We start from the raw sequence: 20,542 nt of genomic DNA, 5'->3' as shown, positions 1-20,542 counted from the left end.
TAAAGATGTCAGTGATTGCAGATTGCCTACCAGGGGTATGAGCGCCAGCCCGCATCTACGGTAACCAGTCCGCTCCCTCCCAGCCGTCCCCTCCCCTCAGAGGGAGCTGGACGGTGGCAGCTGTTATCCACCGAGTTCCCTGGCGCGCCGCAAGTCCAACGGCGGCGCTGCATTCGCGGATCAGTCGCGCGCGTGTCGTGAGAGGGGAGGGAGGCCTGCGTTCTCACGGCTGTCGCGGGTCGGCTCGCACGTTTCGTGCGCGCGTGGAGCTCCTGTTGTGATCGCCGATCGCCGTGCGGGACTGCGTGCATCCTGAGGAGGATGGTGACCAGTTGCTAGCGGTGGCCATCGGTTCCACTTCCCCGCTCCCGCTCAGTCGACCCGCCACCATGGCCATCACGTCGCTGTCCGCGGAGACGCTCGACAGCCACATCCTGTCGCTGATCGACAAGCTGGACCACGTGCAAGGGGACCTGAGCCCGCCGCCGGCCCGATTGCCCATGCACCTGGAGGTGCGGCGGCTCGAGTTCTGGCGCGCCGTCATCGCCGAATGCATGGCCACAGTTCTTCTTCGTGTTCCTCATCTGCTCCGCCAACGTGCCATGGAGCACGCACACCGCCTGGACGTCGCAGAGCCTGTACGCGGGCGCATTCACGGCCGGGTTCGGGGCGGCGGCGCTGACCCAGTGCTTCTGGCGGGTGTCCGGCGCGCACATGAACCCGGCCGTCTCGCTGGCGCTGGCCGCCACCCGCAAGATCTCACCGCTGCGCTGCCTGCTCTACGTGACAGCCCAGTGCGGTGGCTCCATCGCAGGCGCGGCGCTCGTGTACGGGTGAGTCCCCGCTGCGGAGTGGCTGCTCCTCGCTCCCCAGTGCTCGTGTACGGGTGAGTCCCTGCTGCGGGGTGGTTACTCCTCGCCCCCCCCCCCCCTCCCAGTGCTCGTGTACGGGCGAATCCCCGCTGCTGGGTGGTTGCTCCTCGCCCCCACAGTGCTCGTGGTGTTCTGTCCGCGAGCTCAGGCGGGGGCGGCGGAGACCCCGAGGTAACCGGCGCAAGGCAAGACGCGGCGCAAACGATTTGTTTGCGTCTGGTGTCCCGGAGTCAGACTTGCGTTCAATGCATTCAAAATGAAAAACAACGATTCATGAATCATATCGTTGGACGAGTCGCAAGTGAATCGATTATTTCGCATGAAACAAGTGTAAATCATGAGTCTTATTGACTGTCCTGAAAAGTTGACCTGAATCAGAGCTTTTTATTCGCGCCAGGTCATGCTCGATATTTTTCAACCCGAAAATAGTGACCGTTCAAGTATAACGCTGTATTGACTTCGCGCTGAACGTAGCTGGCGCAACAATACGTGGCCGCGTTTGGGGCATTCGCTCTAGCAAGCTTATCCATATGGATGCCGGAATCTCAGAGGCTGACTTGTCGGGCCATAACTCTTTTAAGTGGTGCTTTGACGTACCCGCGACGCGCCAAGGAGGGCTTTGTCTAAGTTAGGTAAACCAATGACGACCAACCGTCGGCCTTGACATGAAGGACGAACCCTGTTAGTGTCCACCAGGGGTGTCACTTTCTAAAATCGGTTGGGGGTTATGCCATTAAAGTTGACTTTAACGTGCCCCCAAATCCTGATGTTTCCCCGATTTCGGCCATTTAAATCTACGCCCTGGATGTCAAAATTAGAATGAAAAAATTGATTTCGCCTGGCTCCATAATTGTTGTAATGTTTAGGATTGCTTTCCATGTAAAGCCGATGTGATGGTGATCATGTTTTATGATGATGATGTCATTGATACTGGCGCGGTTAGATTTTGCTGGCCTAGAATTCTATCTTTATTTTTTGCTTACATGCGTTGGAGAGAAGTAGGGCTCAGAGAAGCATTACGGGCTAAGTCGACATTGGGGGAGGGGGGGGGGGGGTGAGGGCTTAGCTTCCCCTGAAGGTATTCTCTAAGTGACACTCCTGGCGTCCAGATATGTTAGATTGGCGAATCTGTTCAGTAAATAATGCCTACCTTATTGTTACTTTGAGACTTCGGTCAGCTTGAATCTGCGTTGCGAAGCGGGCGTGTAAGGCAGCGTGTGACGTCTATTGTACCTTACATACATTTAATTCAATGCAACAGTTATCAGACATGTATAACTTTACATGGCAAGCTACGATTTTGTCATTTGTTTTATCCAAAGCAGCTGTACTCAGTAATGTTGCAGATATCATCTTGCATATATTTTAGTTTTACGTCACATATTTGCATACCAACGAGAACATGCCGTAAAGAGGCGTTGTAGCGGCGCGAGCACGGAATATTCTCTGTTCTCTCCGTCCCTCCCGGCCTGTGCGCTCTGGCGGGGGATGCGCCTGTGTGAGATGCGATTCGCGGAGCGCTGCGTCTGGGGTGCAGAGTTGAAGCTGTTGCATCATAACGTGTGTTGTTGAGCAGAGGCAGTCCCGAGTGCGGGATGCATTGAAAGAAGCAATGTGTGGAAGGCGATGATAATCTCCCGTCGCAGCCTGCCTGCAGCATCCCTCCTTCAGTCGGGGCTAATGTTTCGCACGGCGTTGTTGAAGGCTCTGCAAGGGCTCATTTCCATTTCACGCTACTCTCTGGGAGCAACGTCTTGATTATTTTCAGTGTATTTTACTGTAGAATAATATGTCTTTGGGGTCAAAAGCATCAGGAAAGACCCGTGTGATAGACACTGGTGGTAGGTAATGAGGTCGCCGCTGGTAGGCCCTCGTGCTGTGAACAACCGGCACTTATCCCAACCTCTTGGCTGCCTGGTCACAGGCGGCTGAAAAATTGAAGCCAGTACTTCAGGATAAACAACGCCTTCCGCGAGGCTACCGGTCAGGTCGGTGGTAATAGGTCTGCCGCGCCGTGCCCATAATCGCCGCGCCCGGGGCGCCTCCGCTGTTCCGGGAAGTGTGGCTCTCGCCTCGCCCGTATCGCCGTGTGGCGCGCGGGGACGTGTAATTGTCCGCGCGCGGTAGATTGCGGCCGCGGCGCCTTATCTCGGCGTAATCTCCGGCCGGCGGCGGCGCGCACCTGCCCCAGTTTCGGCGCCAGTTACGCTTTGGTCGGTCGTGATGAGCGGGTCGCCGTCGCGGCCCGTCGCGGCCGTTGCCACACGCCCCCCCCCCCCCGCCCCTCGTGCCTCGGCCGCGCGCGCGTTTTAGCCGCCCGCGGCGGCGGCGGCGGCACCTGGTGCACGAGCGCGCCGCGGCGCCTCGGGCCGGCAGGTGCGGGACGGGACGCCGCCGGGGCCGGCGCCGCACTGACCAGCTGTCACCGGGCCCAGCCGGCCGGCGCCGGCCCCTCGCCCTTCGGCCGGTCCGGGCCCGGCGCCTCTCGGCCGCGCGCGGCCGGCCGAGCGACTGAAGAGCCCGCGCGGACGAGCGGGCCGAGCCCGGGCGGAAGCAACGCCTAGAGGCTACGGGGCTCGTCCGCATCCATGTGTCTACCGATATCCATTTTTGCTTTTGATCTTTAAAATACATATTCTCGACGGACCACGTCATCGTTACCTCGGCCCCTGCACACAGCAGAGACGCTGCGCTGCTTTGAGGAGGAGCCGATATTTGACACGAACGTCAGTTTTACATTTCATGAAGCATATAGATTTTGAGATAACCTCTCCTCTTTAACGCCCCGTGGCGGTGGCTTTAACGCCTCGTCAAACTTCTTGTACGCCTAACTGAGACTTGATTATCTAAAGCGCTTAGCCACTCTGTACGCACGCGTCGATGAAATGAGGATTGCCTGACCAAGAAGTGGGCGTAAAATGACGACCGCAGTCGGCGCATCCCTTAGAACCAAAACAGCTACGTACCTATGCGTCAAGGGTTTGTAATATATTTTCTATTTTTAGAATGGGAGGGGGAGGTCAACAAAGAATGCCATGAAGTTACAGGCGAACGGGGTAGACCAACGCCATCAGATTACAACGTAAATGTTCGTACGCGCCGGCTGCTTCACAGTGAGGAGGCGGAGACGTGGGACCATCCCCACCAACTTCTTGGAAATTAAGCACTGCGCCATGACGTTGCATAAAGAGGCCATAGAACGCTTCGATGCTCCCTCCCCCCGCCTATGCTACCTTTCGGTGTGTTAAGAGGCAGTGCCATTGTAATATTCAGAGCGTGGATGCACGTCAGCAAAAGGCCTGCTAACTGAGCTACTTCCACAAATGCTGTATTATTCGTCATGCAGGGATAAAGTGGACTGGGAGTCGTTTACATATGTGTTATGTGTGCAACATACATGACCTGAATTGCGCTGTCCTTTCACTAGCTGCTTGCAAAAAGATGTTTTGCGTGATGATTCTGCACATGCCCGCGCGGATATTCCATGTGTTTGAGGCTGGGGTTCATAGGCAGACGCAACCGTGCTATCCATCTGCTTTTGTGGGTTTTTATTTTCGCGGAACGTTCCTGAAATTATGTGTTGACGGCGTGGTGCCATGAGGCTGTCGTAGTATGAAACGTCCCACTTTAACAATTGCAGAGGCGTATTGCGCAAACAATGCTCGTTGCCGCTTATTCGCTACACCTGCACTCATTCACGCTATTTAGCGTCCTATTTTGAATCATGCGCCGGCTTGCCACAATGCATGTTTCGGCTTCTTTTTTATTTTTGCTCATTTGTTGGCTGCTACTTCAGCCGGCCTTTCCCATTATCTCAAAAGAAATGCGGTGATATATATCCCGAGTGGAATCACGTGACTCTGGCAGCCATTGTCCGGGATAATCGGCGTCGTTTTTGGTAGTCGGACACTCCGTCCAAGGTCAATTAGGAAGGGCGGACGTAAGGGAGAGTCGCCCATGGTTTCGGGGTGTGGTCAGGTAGGGCATCCCAGCTCGTCACCCGCTCACTTTGGCTTACAATTTCGAAGATACGTCACGTTGATCGTGACACTGCAGATTTTGCAAACGTTGGCTGTACCCGCCCTCTTCGGCAAGAACGATTGCAACGCCGCATGGTCAAACGAAGTGGATTCGCCACACAGCAGCTCAATACTTGGGTGAAAAGTCACGTATTCAGCTGGGGAGCGGGTGCCACAGATTCCGTATAATTGGCCATTCCAAGTGTTAATCTTCTATACCTGCGTTACAGTCGCACGCACCGAACAATCGTATTACCGCTACACATTTTCAATTGACGATGCGGAATTCGAGCGTTTCTTCATCCTGATCTTATTAAGTTGTTAAATGCCTGTTTCGTGGCAAATACCCTCCTGCCACTGCGATGGGAACGACATTACAAATTCCACTCTACACCCGGCTGTCGGCGTAAATAGCCAAACCGAAGCTCAGTCGAGTCATGCCGTGTCTAGCTGCCACTGGTGCGTACTGCTTGGCTTGAAAGAGTCTGTTGCCAGTCCGGGCTGTTTTGATCAGCTGGGCGGCCCGACGGATCGGGACAGCCGGGCCGCAGGTGACGTGTCGCTCGGTGACACAATAGTCTGGCTGGTGATCGAGGTGTACCGGGGAGGCACACCGCCCCCGCTCGGCCCGGCCCGGCCGGGTAGCGCTCGCTCCAGCTGCCGATCCAGACCCAGCAGCTGGCGCGGGCGACCGCTGCGGGTCGGGCCGGGCCGGGGAGGAGGGAGAGGACCGCCGACCGTCTCACGGCGCCCGCTGTGGGGCCCCATGCTGCCGGTCCGTTCTTCCACCGCTGGAACGTGGACGAATGCACTCGCTCGGATTGAGAGAGGGAGCGTTCGTTTTGGCGAAAGGACCACATGTGTTCGCACCTGGACTGGCGGTGATCATCACCACATATCCTCAACTCATCACATCGGAAAATCCTTACCACACAGGAATAACGGGTATCCTCAGTGTCGCCTCTCAAATGAGCCACTGCTCCTGGGTTAGACTTGTCGTCAAGGAAGAGCGTTATCTTTCATTTTCGCGAGAGGCGGCGGCTTGAAGAGGTAACCAGAGCCGTGCCGTATCAGGCTCTTGGTAGACACTTGATATTGCGTGACCTGCCCCACACGGGCCACCCGAGGTACACCTGATATGCTGTTTCAGGCGCGTGCCACGCCCTGCGTTTCCTCGTGCATCTAAAAATCCTATGCCACCCCCGGAGTGTCACCACAGAGGTACTACGGCTCTTTCGACAGGAGAGCTACGACATCAGTTCTACGCGACAATAGTTCTACTGCAAAAACTTATGTACAGGTGCTACGTGGCAAAATGTATGCTTAAAGGGTGTATATGTCATCACAAATACTACAAAACTTATAATCTTCACTTATGCTCAACATGATTTCTGCTGCAAAAGTTCATACACGACACGAGTGGTTCACGACAAATCTCCTTTTGCAAAACCTTATACCCGTCATTTCTTCTACAGCAAAGGCTCACACAGCCTCCGCGTATCCGCGACATCGCGTCTGCCACGACGAGTCACACGTGGCATTGTCCTTTACAGCAAAATTCAAGAATAAACCAAAACTGCCATTTAGAAGCTTATGCACGTTATTGTACCTACGGTGGGCGCCGGCGGTGCCGCGGCGCCCACCGTATCAGTGTCTCCAGCCACCTCACGGCTCAGACGGGCCCGTGTACCGTCAGCTGCGCATGGGCCAGTGATGATGGGCGATTTCCGGGGGAGGGGGACGCCGCGACGCGACGCTCGCGCGAGGGACGGCGCGCGGGCCGGCGCGGGGACACCTCTCAGCGTCCCCCGACAGCGCATGGTCCGCTCCGAGGCGGCGCGGCGCGAGACGGGCCCGGGCGCGGCTGGACAAGAGCAGCCGTCTCGGCCTTTGCTGGGAGGCATGGTAGCGCACCTCCAGAGCAATTGCTGCGGCCACATTTTTTTTGGGGGGGGTTGGGGTGGGTTCTGACGCACAATAGGCTAGTCGTTGTTCTTCTTGTGGTATTACGGTACCGTTCTGTGACCGGGTCAGCCCCAGCGGGCATCGCTGTACTTTGTGACGATGGTTTCGGGAAACCACGGTCTTTTGTGAAATGGAACGCTGTTCATCGCACAAGTACCAGGTGTGCTGCCTTTATTCGAAAGCTAGCATTCAGACTTGTGTTACTTATCACTAACTGGGTTTAGAGGGCACGTCAGCTGCGCAGTTAGGCACCAGGTTTGCACTCGTGGGATAAACAGCGAAAAGTTTGCCTGATCCAGGCCCATATATAATTGCTCATAAACGAAGGCGTGCGTGCTCGCAGCGCTTACTATGCGTATGCAGGATCTGCCAATCTTTCAACGTCCGCCGGAGATTGCCTTCCGTAGGCACTCATGGCCCGGCCCGGGTGGCAAGACGGCAACCGGGAGGGCGCATCTCATTTCGCTCATGGACCGCATGGGGGAGGGGCGCAACGCTTTGGTCTTTGTGTAGGATTGCTGTGCTGGAAGCGTTCGTTCAACGTGCTGGATCGCTACCAAAGGAGAGCTTAACATGAAGCGCAGCTACTACGAGTATGCACATAATCGCATTCAGAAAACAACGTACTGGTTCACGATGCTCTGAGATTGAAAGCCTTCTGTAACTCCTTGCATGTATATCGGTTTGAAACGGCGGGTTCTGCTCGTGCCTTTCTGTCTGGAGGTTTTGTAAATCCGGCTGGCGGTGCGTCTGCGATTAGTGAGGGGGTCCTGTATAATCTCCGCTAAGAATCAAGCGGCATACGTGTCCTGGTACTAATTGGAAAAGATACGTGTTTGACCTCAACCGCGCTCTGATCTCGCGGGATGGAGACCACGTTCGGAAAGCGCCGAGCCCAGAATTTTAATCGGAGGAGGTCTGGATAATGGCCCCACTCGGCGGCGTAGACCGACGAACAGTCCAGTTTATCGCGTGACACTGGCTTTTATTTGGCGTCCGCGCTTGTTGACGTTGGCTCCGATTTTCCGCCACATCTGTTACGTTGCTGACAACATCTTCACGGTCTTGCCATGTCGCTGATGGCTTGAGACAGGGTCCAAATTTGGCGATACTGGCCTTGTAAGAGCGCTCGCGATCGCCAGTCGCTGATTGTGGCCAGCACAGACTAGATTGAAAAGCGGAACGAGTCCAAAGCCAACAGCGCGTAGACGGCCAGGAATTGCGTTGTCCGATTCATCGTCGAAATAGATCACAGCGATGTTCAGCATTCAGAAGAATTTCTACCCGAAAAATGATGGATCAGAAGCCTTCCACGCTTGGACTTCGTCATTCGAAGTTCGCCGTGTCGTGTTTTGGTAGTTCACTTCGTGATCGAGTCGGATATAAATTGGAACCATCCTTGCAATCGTTCTTTCACCGGCGGTGCCGGACCAACAATGCCAGCAGTGAGGGACATTGCGCCGCCCCTCAGGAGCCTCATAGTCGCTCCCGCGCGTCATTATCTTAAAGTACGCGAAATCACGGAACCACGACGGACAGCACACCTCACAGGTGCAGCGCACCAGCGCCAAAAGCCTCCGAACGATCATCAAGACACCGAGCTCAGCACGCGTCAGTCTGATCTCTTCCTCGCTCCAATAAGAATCATGGGGAGTGAGCTTGCGCCTACCGAGCTGCGCATATGCACACCGAGTTTATCATCTGCAACGACGGTGCGCACTTGCCTCACTTTTCTTGAGGACCCGTGCCAATGATTTTCACCTGTTGGATACGTCGCTTCGTGTCGTGCTCACGCGTTGTGGCCGTGGACGTGCCTGTTGACGAAGTTTTAAGAATGACTCAATTCATGCGAATGGCCTGATAAAGTGCAACTCAACACAACGCAATCGTCTGGGCGAATTCCCGCTCCGCGAAGAGCTGTAGGGCACGTTTTGACCGTGGCGAGGTCCCGGGGATTTCGTTCCAGCGCACATGTCCGTCTCCGTATGCCTCCGTATCCCTGCATCCCTATGTGTGGACGCGCTGTTTGGTATTGAGGCCCCGGGTGGGCTGGGCCAGTCTGGACCGCCGGGTTCGCGGTCGCCGGCGGTCGCGGAGGAGCGGTGGCCGACCCGACCACCACATCCCGCCGGCGGACAAAGGCCGGGGCAGCCAGTGTCCTGTCGCGGGCTGTTCAAGCGGCGCCCAACACGCGTGATCACACCGCCACGGCCAGGGGCGCGTCCAGCGAGGCCGACTGGGATCCGAGCGGTTCGCGATCAAGCTCGTCATCTCAAGTGGTGTCAGATGACCAGTTGTGGGACGTGATGTAAAGGTTCCGCACGCGCGGTGACGGAGTCGCGCCCCTCTGAACCAGCGTTCTGTTGGCGCCCCTGGGAGCAACAGGACTCCCTTCGACGTGAAGATGAACCGGGACCGGAACCTACGCCGGAGGAGCAGGATCGGGTGGCGGGCCTGGCTCAGCTGAATGTGAGCTCGGCCGCATGCCGGGCGCCGCAGCCGGGCAGGGCTCCGTCAGGTCGTGTTTGCCTGTCCGTTTCCGTTGTTTGGATGGCCGGCCGGCCTCTCCCGTATCTTTCGTCGTCGCGTCGCGCCAATTCACGCACATTGGCGGACGAGCGGCACGGGGTAAGGCCGTCTCCGCGCCGCCGCCTCGACAGCAGCGAGCGACGGCGCCGGCTGGTGAATGTGGCGCATTGTACGCGCGCATGGCCGGGCGGACGGCGCCCGGCGGGATCGTGCGCCACAATGGGTCCGCGACCCGGCCGCGGCGACTCAATGGCGAGCAGACCGGCCGAGACGAGCTCGGCGACGCCCGCGACGCCACTGAATGGCGCCGGCCGGCCGGCATTCCTGGACGCCAGGTGTTTGCCCCGCTGTCGCCGCCGCTTATCCCCCTCGCCCCCCGCCGCCGCCGGCCCGCCGACCCGGCTGAATGTGGCTGCGGTGCGCGGAGACGCCGCCACTTCGCGGTGAGATCACCTTGGCTTACATGCAGCCCGGACTTTTGTAGACGATGCAGTGTGGGGCGGCGCACGGGCTCTGATGCAATGCTGGCTGGGATTAGCTCTTATCTTGATCCAGGTGCGCTGGAAACTCGTTCCGGTGGAAGCTTCCAGCCAATACTTCGCCGGGTATGGAGGCCAGCTGTTGGACGTGCTGGGACCGGAGAATGCTGGTCTGACCTCGCCGGATCTTGTTGGTTGCGAGTGCCAAAGGAACGCGCCCGGGCCCACCGCTCGCTGTGGTGGCGGTTATGAGCTGAGCGTAATCTGTCCCATCTGCGTCCCGTTCGGTCCGAGGGGGAGACCGCGCTGTGGGTGGGGTGGGGGAATAGTAAGGATCTTCGCGTGCCATCCAGTTGTCGTCAACATGTCGCGTCCGGTATGTTCCGATAGTCTCCCCTCCACCGGTCACAAATAGCCACGATCTCCGCAGCGCGTCGTGCGGCCTGAAGACCACGCACCCCATCCGGCCGGCTACAGCACGCGCTCGACACCATCGCACCACCGGCTGCGGCCTATCGGGGGGTGGGGAAGGGGAGAGCGCAGGGATGGGGAGGCCCGGCTGACCAGATGGGCCGCAGGCGGGGCCGGGGAGCGGGACTCGCGGCTCGGGTTTCCGCGACGCTTGTTGACGTTTGCCTTTCGCGAGCAGACGCGGCTCGGCACATGTGCGCGACCGTCAGGCTCTGTTCGAACGCTCACGCATGGCGCCAGAATGACGCGGATGACTGCACGCGACGGGTCGTGTGTACACACGAGGCGGTGTATACACAAGCAAAGCTGCCAAAACAGAGGAAACTTGCAAACATAGCGGACTTCAAAACGGATAGTGCTGGTGGAAGCCGTTGGGCACTTTGGGTTGTGGGCCGTGACATTACGGATGCTCGTATGAGAAGAGTATGACAACCCTTCGTTTGGCCGCTGATAGCAGGCATTCGAATTCCGTTATCATCTCCGAAAGTCCTGCTTGTGTTCCGGTGTTTCGTGACTCCGGCTAATTTTACAGATGTGCAAGCAAATTGAAGCATGCGAACGTGCACATTGATGGAGGTAATGGGGAGGGAAATTGGCCTGGCGTTGGAAGCTACCTACGTATTTTAATCTTGCTTGATCATGTTTCGTCGTGTTGCTACCCGAGCGGTGCTCCAGTATTCTCTTACCATCGGCCCCAGCAGCTCGTATCTCTGTGCCGGAGCCAGCAGCGGCTGAGGTGACCTTGTGTTAACGTCGGCCTCCGTCTGTTGCAGCTCGTCCACCTCGAGTCTGCAGGGCTCGCTGGGCGTGACGGTGGTGACGCCGCCGCTGACCGCCTGGCAGGGCTTCGGGGTGGAGTTCGTCCTGACGTTCGTGCTGGTGTTCGTCGTGTTCTCGGTGACGGAGCCGTCGCGCCGCCCGCTGGCCAACAGCTCGCTCATCATCGGCTTCACCTACCTCGCCGTCTCGCTGGCCGGGGTGAGTAGCCCATCTCGCCGTAGTTGATGGTGGACGTCGCTAACTGTCATCCGTGGGTCGCCTGCCGTCCCAAAAGTGTTACGGCACGTATGGGACGGTAGGCGACCCACTCCGCGCCTTAAGCCATTATTTTACCGGAAGCGCTGACCGTCGCCTCGTTGCGAGATAGACTGGCATTCAGCACCGAGTCCGCACGTACGTCTGCCAGGCCGCTGGATTGTGTCTGGCATTCAGCACCGAGTCCGCATGTACGTCCGCCAGGCCGCTGGATTGTGTCTGTCATTCAGCACCGAGTCCGCATGTACGTCTGCCAGGCCGCTGGATTGTGTCTGTCATTCAGCACCGAGTCCGCGTGTACGTCTGCCAGGCCGCTGGACTGTGCCTGTTCGCCCTCCGTTGCGGTTCAGTAAGCTGTCCTGATGCGTTATTAATTCGCGCGTGATATGCCGAGCACAGAAGTTGAAGCCCCACGTTGACTGAACAACGCACAGCGCTGTGCAGAGCACGATGCGGATCGTGTCGGCCTTGATTTATCTACAGACGCTAACTGGCGGGAAGCTGCAGCTGTCTGCCTCAGAGATGCAGAACACTTTTTGTAATTGCTCGGCATAAATCTGGACAAGGACGTTTCTCTTGTAATGATAACTATCCTCAGTTAAACGGACATCATTTCGTACGGGAGCGCATTTACAACTGCCTGACTTTCCCAACCTGATGGGCCTGCTCTCGCTTCGTTGCGTGTGCCGGAGAGTTACATCACCGCCCCGACAGAACACGTGACGTTTCTGCTCGGCGTGTGTGGTCTGGCCGCCGTGTATGGCGGCTGCGCGGCAGCCCGCTGCGAGACGGGCCGCCGTTATGCGGTGGGCTGCAGGTGACTGCCGCCCGAGGCCTGGCTCCCGCGCTCGTGTCCTTGGCTGGCGTCGGCCGCCTGTAATGATTTCCGCCGTGCATGCGGGCTGGGCTGTCCAGCCGACCACCCTGCCGCTTCGCCCTCCGACCGGCCTGCCACCCCGCCGCTCCGCCCTCCGTCCGCACTCGGTCCGCCGGCCACCCTGCCGCTCCGCCCTCCGTCCGCACCCGGTCCGGCCGGCCACCCTGCCGATTGGCCCCCCGGTCGCACCCGGCCCGCCGGCCACCCTGCCGCTCCGCCCTCCGTCCGCACCCGGTCCGTCGGCCACCCTGCCGCTCCGCCCTCCGTCCGCACCCGGTCCGTCGGCCACCCTGCCGCTCCGCCCTCCGTCTGCACCCGGTCCGCCGGCCACCCTGCCTTTCCGCCCTCCGTCCGCACCCGGTCCGCCGGCCACCCTGCCGCTCCGCCCTCCGTCCACACCCGGTCCGTCGGCCACCCTGCCGCTCCGCCCTCCGTCCGCACCCGGTCCGCCGGCCACCCTACCGCTTGACCCCCCGGTGGCACCCGGTCCGCCGGCCACCCTGCCGCTCTGTGCTCCAGCCGCACACGGTCCGCCGGCTCTTGGCCTACAATGCTCCATCCGCTCCACTTTGATGCCGCTCACTGCCTCCCCTCAGATGGGACGACTGCGATCAAAAGGCCCGTACGGTCCGATCTGATCCGGTTTTGGCGGTCGCACCCCCCTCCCCCCCCGCCCCCCGACTCCGATCCACGTCTGGTCGGATCTGGCTCACTCCTTATACATGATCCCTGACCCATGACCCATGGCTGATGATCTGTAACTCGTGATTTAGTGACCCTTGACCGTGGCCTGGTGACAGTCTGACCTGCCGCGCCCGCCGCAGATCCGCTGCACTGGCGCCTCGGTCAACCCGGCCCGTTCGCTCGGCCCCGCTTTCGTCATGAACATCTGGAAGGACCACTGGGTGAGTGGCGGCCGGCGCTGCGCCGCGGGACCCGCGGGACCCGTCACCGGATGGGCGCCCGCTCGGGCCTAATGCACGGCGCCGGCGCTAACGCCGCCTGTCGGCTGAGGCGGCGCCGCCGCTGGCCGAGTTTCACTTTTGATGGGGAAACTTTCGATGGGTATCTGAGGGCACTCACAAACGCCGCACTGGGGACGTCGCGATGGACGGCCGGCGTCGGTAGTTACGCTCGCTGTGCAACCACAGCTCTCCGACGCCGCGACGCCGAAATAGAACTATCTGGGCCGCGCTCTGTCATTGAAACGGCCCCAAATTGTGACCGGATTGGCTAATGTGTACTATTCTGCGCGCCGTTATTAACTTTAATGACCGTGAGAGGTCTAGCGCGCACTCTGGGCGGCATGGCGCCGGCCCTTTGTTCCGTTCCTGTCACAGGCTTTGGGTCCCGGGAGGGGGGGGGGGGGGGGGGAGTGCGCACGGCCACTTGCCCCTGTCCTGAAACCGCGGCAGGTTGCACAATTCATCCACTAAACATTAAACTGCATTGAGTTTGGCGGCCAAAGTGAATGGCTGTCTGTGTGCCGCGCGTGGGGTCCGTCGGTGGCGGCAAGGGTGGGGGGGGGGGGGGGGGGAGCGGAGGGGGCTGTAAAGTGCCATGCGGTCGCCACAAGGGCGGTACGGCGGCTGGGAGCACCCGCTGGGACGAGCTCCGTCGCTTTGTAAACAGCGCTGCTGTGGGAAGAGGAGCGCCCGAGCGGGAGGGGGGGGGGGGGGGGGGGGGCGGGGAAGGCGATGACTGCACGCGGTGACAAAGACAGGCCGAACTCCCCTGTGAACCCCCATGCACAGATGGCTGCCCGGCGGCTGCAACTGCCCGCTTTGTTTGGAAACGTGCAGCGACCCCAGTTCGAGCGCCCTCACAATGGCAACGTGTGTCGGGGATCAGCGCCATCTGTTGGTGATCAGACACATTGTTCTCGCCCTGAGAGCGGCCAAGTGGTGATGTCCGGCTTCAATTTCCGTTGTGCAACGTTAGACATTTAATAATGGATTTTAAAGCAAGTCTGGGCGGATGACGTATGATATATTTATGCTGTCACCGCACGGCTGAAATGTTCATTGTGAACGTTAAGTCTGGTGACTGGGCATCAAGCCCACGTTGATTCCCTGCCCGGCGGGTTGTTTTGTTGCCAATTTGTTGAATGCACGGTCAGCTACCTGCAAAAGCAATGCTCATGAATCGTTTGTATTATTTTGGTATAAGTTTTCTGTGAAGTCTGCCGGTGGACAATTTGCCATGTGCCATCTGTTAAGTTACCCTTCCGTGGAGCTCACGGCACAGCGTTGGCCGCGCCTTCATACCGCCGAAAAAACCTATGGTCAGAATCGTTTGACAATAACTGTTTTTCGTTTGCAGGTGTATTGGTTCTCGCCTCTGACGGCGGCCGTGGTGGCCGCCTACGTGCACGAGTACATCTTCAATCCAAACCGGCGCTATAGAATGAAGGACTCTATGGATACCGGTGCGTTGGTGCGAGTTGGTGAGCAGTTAGTCTGGGCGTGTCTTCTTTTTTGTTGCGTGAGCGTGGCGTTCAGTTTTCTGGTGCATCGTTTCCTTCGTGGGTGTTGTCTTTCATATTTTAAGGTGCCCAGAATGCCTTTCTGGTCCCGGCGTCATATCCATGTGCATGTTTGACGCATCACGCATTGGAGCTCAACCGTAGTGGTGAGTGAGCTATCCACGGTGGCGGATCCAGAGAGGGGGGGGGGGGGGGAGTACGGGCCTCTTCCCTTGTGCTCCAAAGGTGCCCATAGACTTCAGAGATACCCATAACCGGCCGAACGGACGTAAGGTTTTAACACAAAAAGCAAACAAATTGGACTCGGGGCTCCAGGCTATGAAAAGCAGCCGTAGGCAAAAATGAAGGGTCCATGAACAGACAAAAATACTTATTCGCTGGTTGAGAGGATGGTGGTTTGGTTGCGGAAGACAGATGTTGGAGCTGGTGTCAGTGTAGAAGTGGTGTAGGTGTTTCGATGCCAACGGTGGGAGCTCTACTGCCGCTACTCCGTCCTCCTGCTCCCACGCTAGAGATCCATGAAACCATCCCCACTCCCCTTCGATACAGTCTCCTATGTGCGCTGCCGCTCGGCGGGTACCTTTGCTGGGCGCCCTGTCCCCCCGGGTGCGCCCTGAAACCTGCAGCTGCCTCGGACCCTGCTAGACCTCAGCATGACGCCGGCGTCCGCTCTCCGCCAGAGTCGATCGGAGGCCAGAGCGACGATGAGGCCTACGATGACGAGCGACCGAAGCTCTCCTCGTCCGACTACAACACGCTGCGCGCCAAAACCTACGCCTCGTACGGCCCGAAGGCGGACCTGAGCCCGGCCGGCGGCGCGCGCTCGGTGTTCTCGGTGCCGGCGTACCGTGTGCACCGCGCCGAGTCCGTGTACGGCGGCACCAAGTCGCTGTACGCCTGCTCGCCGAGGCCGAGCCGGGCCAACCTGGCCAGGTGCGTCAGCCGGGCAGGAGCAGCGGCGCCGGCACTGCGTGTGAAGCGGGCTAGCTGAGCTGGGCTGGCCGGGAACGGGATGCCTTCAGGGATATTACGGGGTTCAAAGTTTGAAATTGCGACGTAATTGTAGACTGCTTGACCTGCATGGCTAGGCCAAAGCGACGATTGATAAGGTTATTAGTACGGAAAGTCGGTGAACACACGCTGTAGAACTGACGCGTGGTGATCATGTCACGTCAGCCGGTTGGTGTTAGATCCGGGTGTTTTTTCGGTCGTAAGGGTCTGTCGAAGGCAGCGGCGTTTTGCGCCCGTGGTTATTGCGTGTGAAGAAGCGGCATGAAATCAAACTTTTTCCATGAAGCTAGCCATCAAGGGGACGTAATCAACTTGTAGCCACATGTTCCGCTCCGCTCGTGTTGCACGCCCGCCGGCCCGTCCGCTGTGGGGTGTTTGTCATCACCAGCCGGCCATTCGCCTCGTCCGCTCCCGGGTCACCAGCCGGCCCGTCTTTCCCGCAGGTCCCAGTCCGTCTACACGAAGGAGCCGCGCGGCGCGCAGGAGGGCCGCGGCGGCATCTCGGCCGCGCAGAGCCTGTACCCGCGCATCGACGGCGCCGGCCTGGCGCAGACGGAGAGCCTGTACGGGCCGCGCGCCGGCTGCGGTCGCCCAGAGCCGGCCTACCCCACGCGCAGCGAGGCGGCCGAGGCGCGCAAGGCGCTGTACGCCGCCAAGGAGGAGGCGTGCGCATACGGCGCGGCCGGCGCGCACTACTCGACCGGCGCGCGCCCCGACGACTACGTCTCGGCCGTGACATACACGGCTGCGGCGCGCGCCGACGACTACGCCGTGTACGGCAAGCCGGAGCTGTACGCCAAACCGCAGTACCCGTCGTACCAGTCGGCGGCGGCCGTGGCGTGCTCTGAGAACGCGCACAACCAGCGCAGCGTGGCGTCGCGGCCGTACGGCGGCGGGCCGCTGTACGGGGCGTACTCGGGCCGCGCTGGCCCACCGCCGCCGCCGCCCCCGCCCCGCAACGACAACATGATGTCGCCGCGCTCGGTGACCGGCTCTGAGACGGCATCGGGCCTCACCACGCCCAACTCGGTCAGCTCGTACCGCTGAGGCGTCGGACTGCGCGACTGTGGGAGGTCGCGCCGCCGATGCGGCGGGTGGACGGACGCTGCCGGCGGCGACGAGTCGCGGGGCGGCGCCCGCGCCGCCGGTGATGTGATAGCTGCGGCCGGCACGAAGGGCCGGGCGGAGCGGCCGCCGCGCAGTGTGGCTGGCAGAGACCGAGCCGGCCGGAGCAGACCGTGCCTCCCGGCCTCCCCGCCGGAGCAGACCGTGTCTCCCGACCTCCCCGCCGGGGTGGACTGTGCCTCCCGGCCACCCCGCCGGGCGGTTGCGCGCGTTCGGAAGGGCTGCGGTTCCCAGGATGGAGGAGGCGGATATCACGCCCGCTGCCTTGACTGTCTCCCAGTGATGGTGGGGACGCCCTGCGGTCCGATGGGCGCTGGGCCGGTCCGCCCCGGCGCCAGGAGCACCCAATCAAGCATCGAAGCCCCGCATCCAGATTTGACAATGAGGAACTCCGGTTGCCATCGAGGGCAAGTGCGCGTTGGGCCGCGGTCTGCAGGTGCTGGTGTCACACTGCCTCGACTGGGTCGAGGTTGTGTTGATCCCTGGCACCAGGCCATGGCTATTTATGTTGTCCGCGCATGGAGAGAAATGACGTTCGAAAGAAGAGCCGAGAAGTCCGCTAGGACTTGCGTTTGCGCCGTCGCGTGCTGCCCTAGCGCAGGCTGCACCAGTTGCAACGGTGTTTTTTACCCACTTACTCAGTTGTGCCAAGTCATGTTGCACATTGCGTCACGTCCTCGGGCAAACGCTCCATTCGATGGTAGATTTGTAGTCTCGAGTATGGTCAAGGGTGTAAATATGTTTGGGGCGGCTTCTGGAGCATGTTATAGATGTTCTAGTCGATGGTCTGTGCCCAGGCGCGCCCGCTGAATTTCTAGCGATAGTTTGAATATACTTTTTGGAAACCTCCCGTGTTGTACCTTGTTTCGTCACACGATGTGAGATGACTGGCCCAAGGCCATGCTCAGGAGAGCGGGAATACGACTGGCACGGGCGCCATGCTGCTGTTGCTACGTTGTTATGGCTGACTTCAGGTTCCGGGCGGTGCCAGAGTCCGGCGAAACGGGCAGGATCAGACCTGCGGGACATCAAATACCAGGCCTGCGATATTGCGTGGCGCGGCACACCGTCGCGGATTTTGGCGTCTGTCGATCAGCCGCGGAACGGTCGGACGCCAACGGTCGTTAATCAGTGACCCGATTCGTCCATCGTAGGCTGCCGGCCTGCCCGAGGTGAGCGCCATCTGTGATAAAGTGGTGAGCAGGTGACTGGTAGTGATCAGCAGTGCCGATAGATGGCGATATCCGTGAGTCACGGCAGTCGCGCCGGATGTGGCCGTGGGGCCGAAGACAGCGCCCTGGCTCTGCACTCAATCAAAGCAAGACGAGTGGCAAACCTCGACTGTGCGGCGGAGGCTGCGGGGCGACCCGCTTAGCACCTGGGTCGGTTAGTTAACACCGGCTTCCACCCGCCCGTGTATGTTACTTGTGAGCGGAGTATAGCCATATTGTAAATGGTGTCACGTCTCTGCCAAATTACTCAATCAAGCGAGCGGGAACCCCGATATGCAAGATGAACAGGTTCAAGACTTCAGATCACCACGATCAAGTGCCGGAGCAAAGACACTTATCAGGTGTTCGAAGAGTGTCGCTGATAGTCCCCGTGAGCGAAAGGTGCCGCCCGGCGTTGCACCCCTCTATAGTCCGCGCGGCCGTCGGCCTTGCTCGGAGAGAGCTCGTGATGTCTGCGACCTTCGGTGCCCTTGCCGCGACAGCACCGGCGCTGGGGTCAGCCGGTGTTGGGATTACCAGGGATTCTGGCACGGTGCTGACGACCGGGCACGGTCGGCCGGATCGAGCGGATCGGGTGCCGCGCACGCTGCACACTGCTCGCCCCAGGCGTGCCAAATGGAGAACGCTCCGTGCAGTCGGGTAAGGCAGAGCTAATTGGCAGGTTATTGGAATTTGCAGCCGGGCGGAACCAGCACATGTTCTGCTGCGGGCGAGATGGCTGTTTTCACTTAATTCCTTTAAATATTTCATACATCGCTGTACTTGTTACGAGAGGACCCCGATTCGAAACTCGTTTGTAAAACTCATTCAAACAGTGGTGTGCTAGACTGCATTTTACGTACTTGACATTGACTCGAAGTTAATGACGAGTTCATCGAGGAAATCGTCACCTTGAAATTAATGACGACCTCATACTTCCATCTTTAAATAAGTTCCCTTCCTCTGCCAGGACATGGAACTTAATTTTTTTGACCAGCAATAAACGGCATCCTTTGGTTTTAATGAACAAGCTTTGCCCGGCTAGCGTACTTCCCGTACTCGTGGAATGGGACAAATTGTTAAAGGCGCCCCTGAAAACCTATAGCGTCCGTTTGGAGATTTGGAGTTTTTCCTTGCTGGTATATTAGATGTAAGCATCGCTCCATCGGAATGCTTACAAAAATGAGCTGTAGTCAAAGGAAGGTCCGAATCACCGGCCGCCAGATCTGGCATCCCTCAGTGGTCCGAATCACCGGCCGCCAGATCTGGCATCCGTCAGTGGTCCGAATCACCGGCCGCCAGATTTGGCATCCATCAGTGGTCCGAATCACCGGCCGCCAGATCTGGCATCCGTCAGTGGTCCGAATCACCGGCCGCCAGATCTGGCATCCCTCAGTGGTCCGAATCACCGGCCGCCAGATCGGGCATCCGTCAGATCCGAGGCCGGGCTTCGCGTCGGACATCTCCGATTTTCTACGGTAACCGCGCGCGGCGATCACACGGATCATATTTTCACATGTCACACAGTGTCGCACGAGGATGTTCCCCGGCGCCCTGGGAAGGGGGAGGGGTCGTGGCTGGGGCTCGACGGCATTGCAGCGCCCGTGCGCTACGCCACTGCTTATATCGACGAGTGGGAGGCTAAGAATTGCGTCTTGCTGCCTGAAAACTGTTGTAACCAACCCGATATGTTGTGATTCGCAGTCGGAATCGATAACACCGGAGTGGAAGTTTGCACAAGACCGGGCTTGCTCAGGCGATGACTCGCACCCCAGTCTTCGCCAATGAAAAGCAGCCGTTGTTGCGGTTGGCTGCCATCCCACCGTTTAGTCACGAGAAACAACAAACCAGACATGGCATTGCCGGTGCCGCCGGCGCCTGAGACGGTCGTTTTGGTTTGCCGCCTGGGTGGCTGGAGCCGTGTGACGGTGGCTGACACAGGAAACAGACCGTTGACTGGGGCCGGGGTTAGTACAGGAGACAGGCTGGTGGCTGGGGACGGGGTTGACACAGGAGACAGACAGATGGCTGGGGACGGGGTTGCCACAGGAGGCAGGCTGGTGGGTGGGGCCGGGGTTGACACAGGCGACAGACCGGTGGCTGGGGCCGGGGTTGACACAGGAGACAGACAGATGGCCGGGGCCGGGGTTGACACAGACGACAGACCGGTGACTGGGGCCGGGGTTGACACAGGAGACAGGCCGGTGGCTGGGCCCGGGGTTGACACAAGAGACAGACCGGTGACTGGGGCCGCGGGGCAGGGTTTCCCACAGGAGGCAGACTAGCGGCCTTTCCCAGAGCGGCCGGGCCGCACCGGAGCGTCGCGATCGGGTGATGTTACGCCGGCCTCAGGCGGACGCCGCGGGTCAACGCACTGCCACGGCTGACCTCCGGCCGTGCACGGTCAACACCGCCGTTGACGGCGTCCCCACCGCTGAAGCTGCAGCCGTCTGAACGGCCCAT

The 20,542-nt window shown here is 59.4% G+C and overlaps 1 pseudogene; it reads left to right on the top strand.

Annotated features, from left to right (window-relative positions):
• Positions 1-203: 203 nt before the first annotated feature.
• On the top strand, positions 204-17,717 carry LOC119101652 (neurogenic protein big brain-like; annotated as a pseudogene).
• The last annotated feature ends 2,825 nt before the right edge of the window (positions 17,718-20,542 follow it).

Source organism: Pollicipes pollicipes, unplaced genomic scaffold, assembly GCF_011947565.3.
Source record: "Pollicipes pollicipes isolate AB1234 unplaced genomic scaffold, Ppol_2.1 Scaffold_4881;HRSCAF=5763_pilon_pilon_pilon, whole genome shotgun sequence".
Lineage (NCBI taxonomy): Eukaryota > Metazoa > Arthropoda > Thecostraca > Pollicipedomorpha > Pollicipedidae > Pollicipes > Pollicipes pollicipes.
The sequence above is the reverse complement of the archived record's forward strand: the minus strand, read 5'-3'. Positions and strand labels throughout refer to the sequence as shown.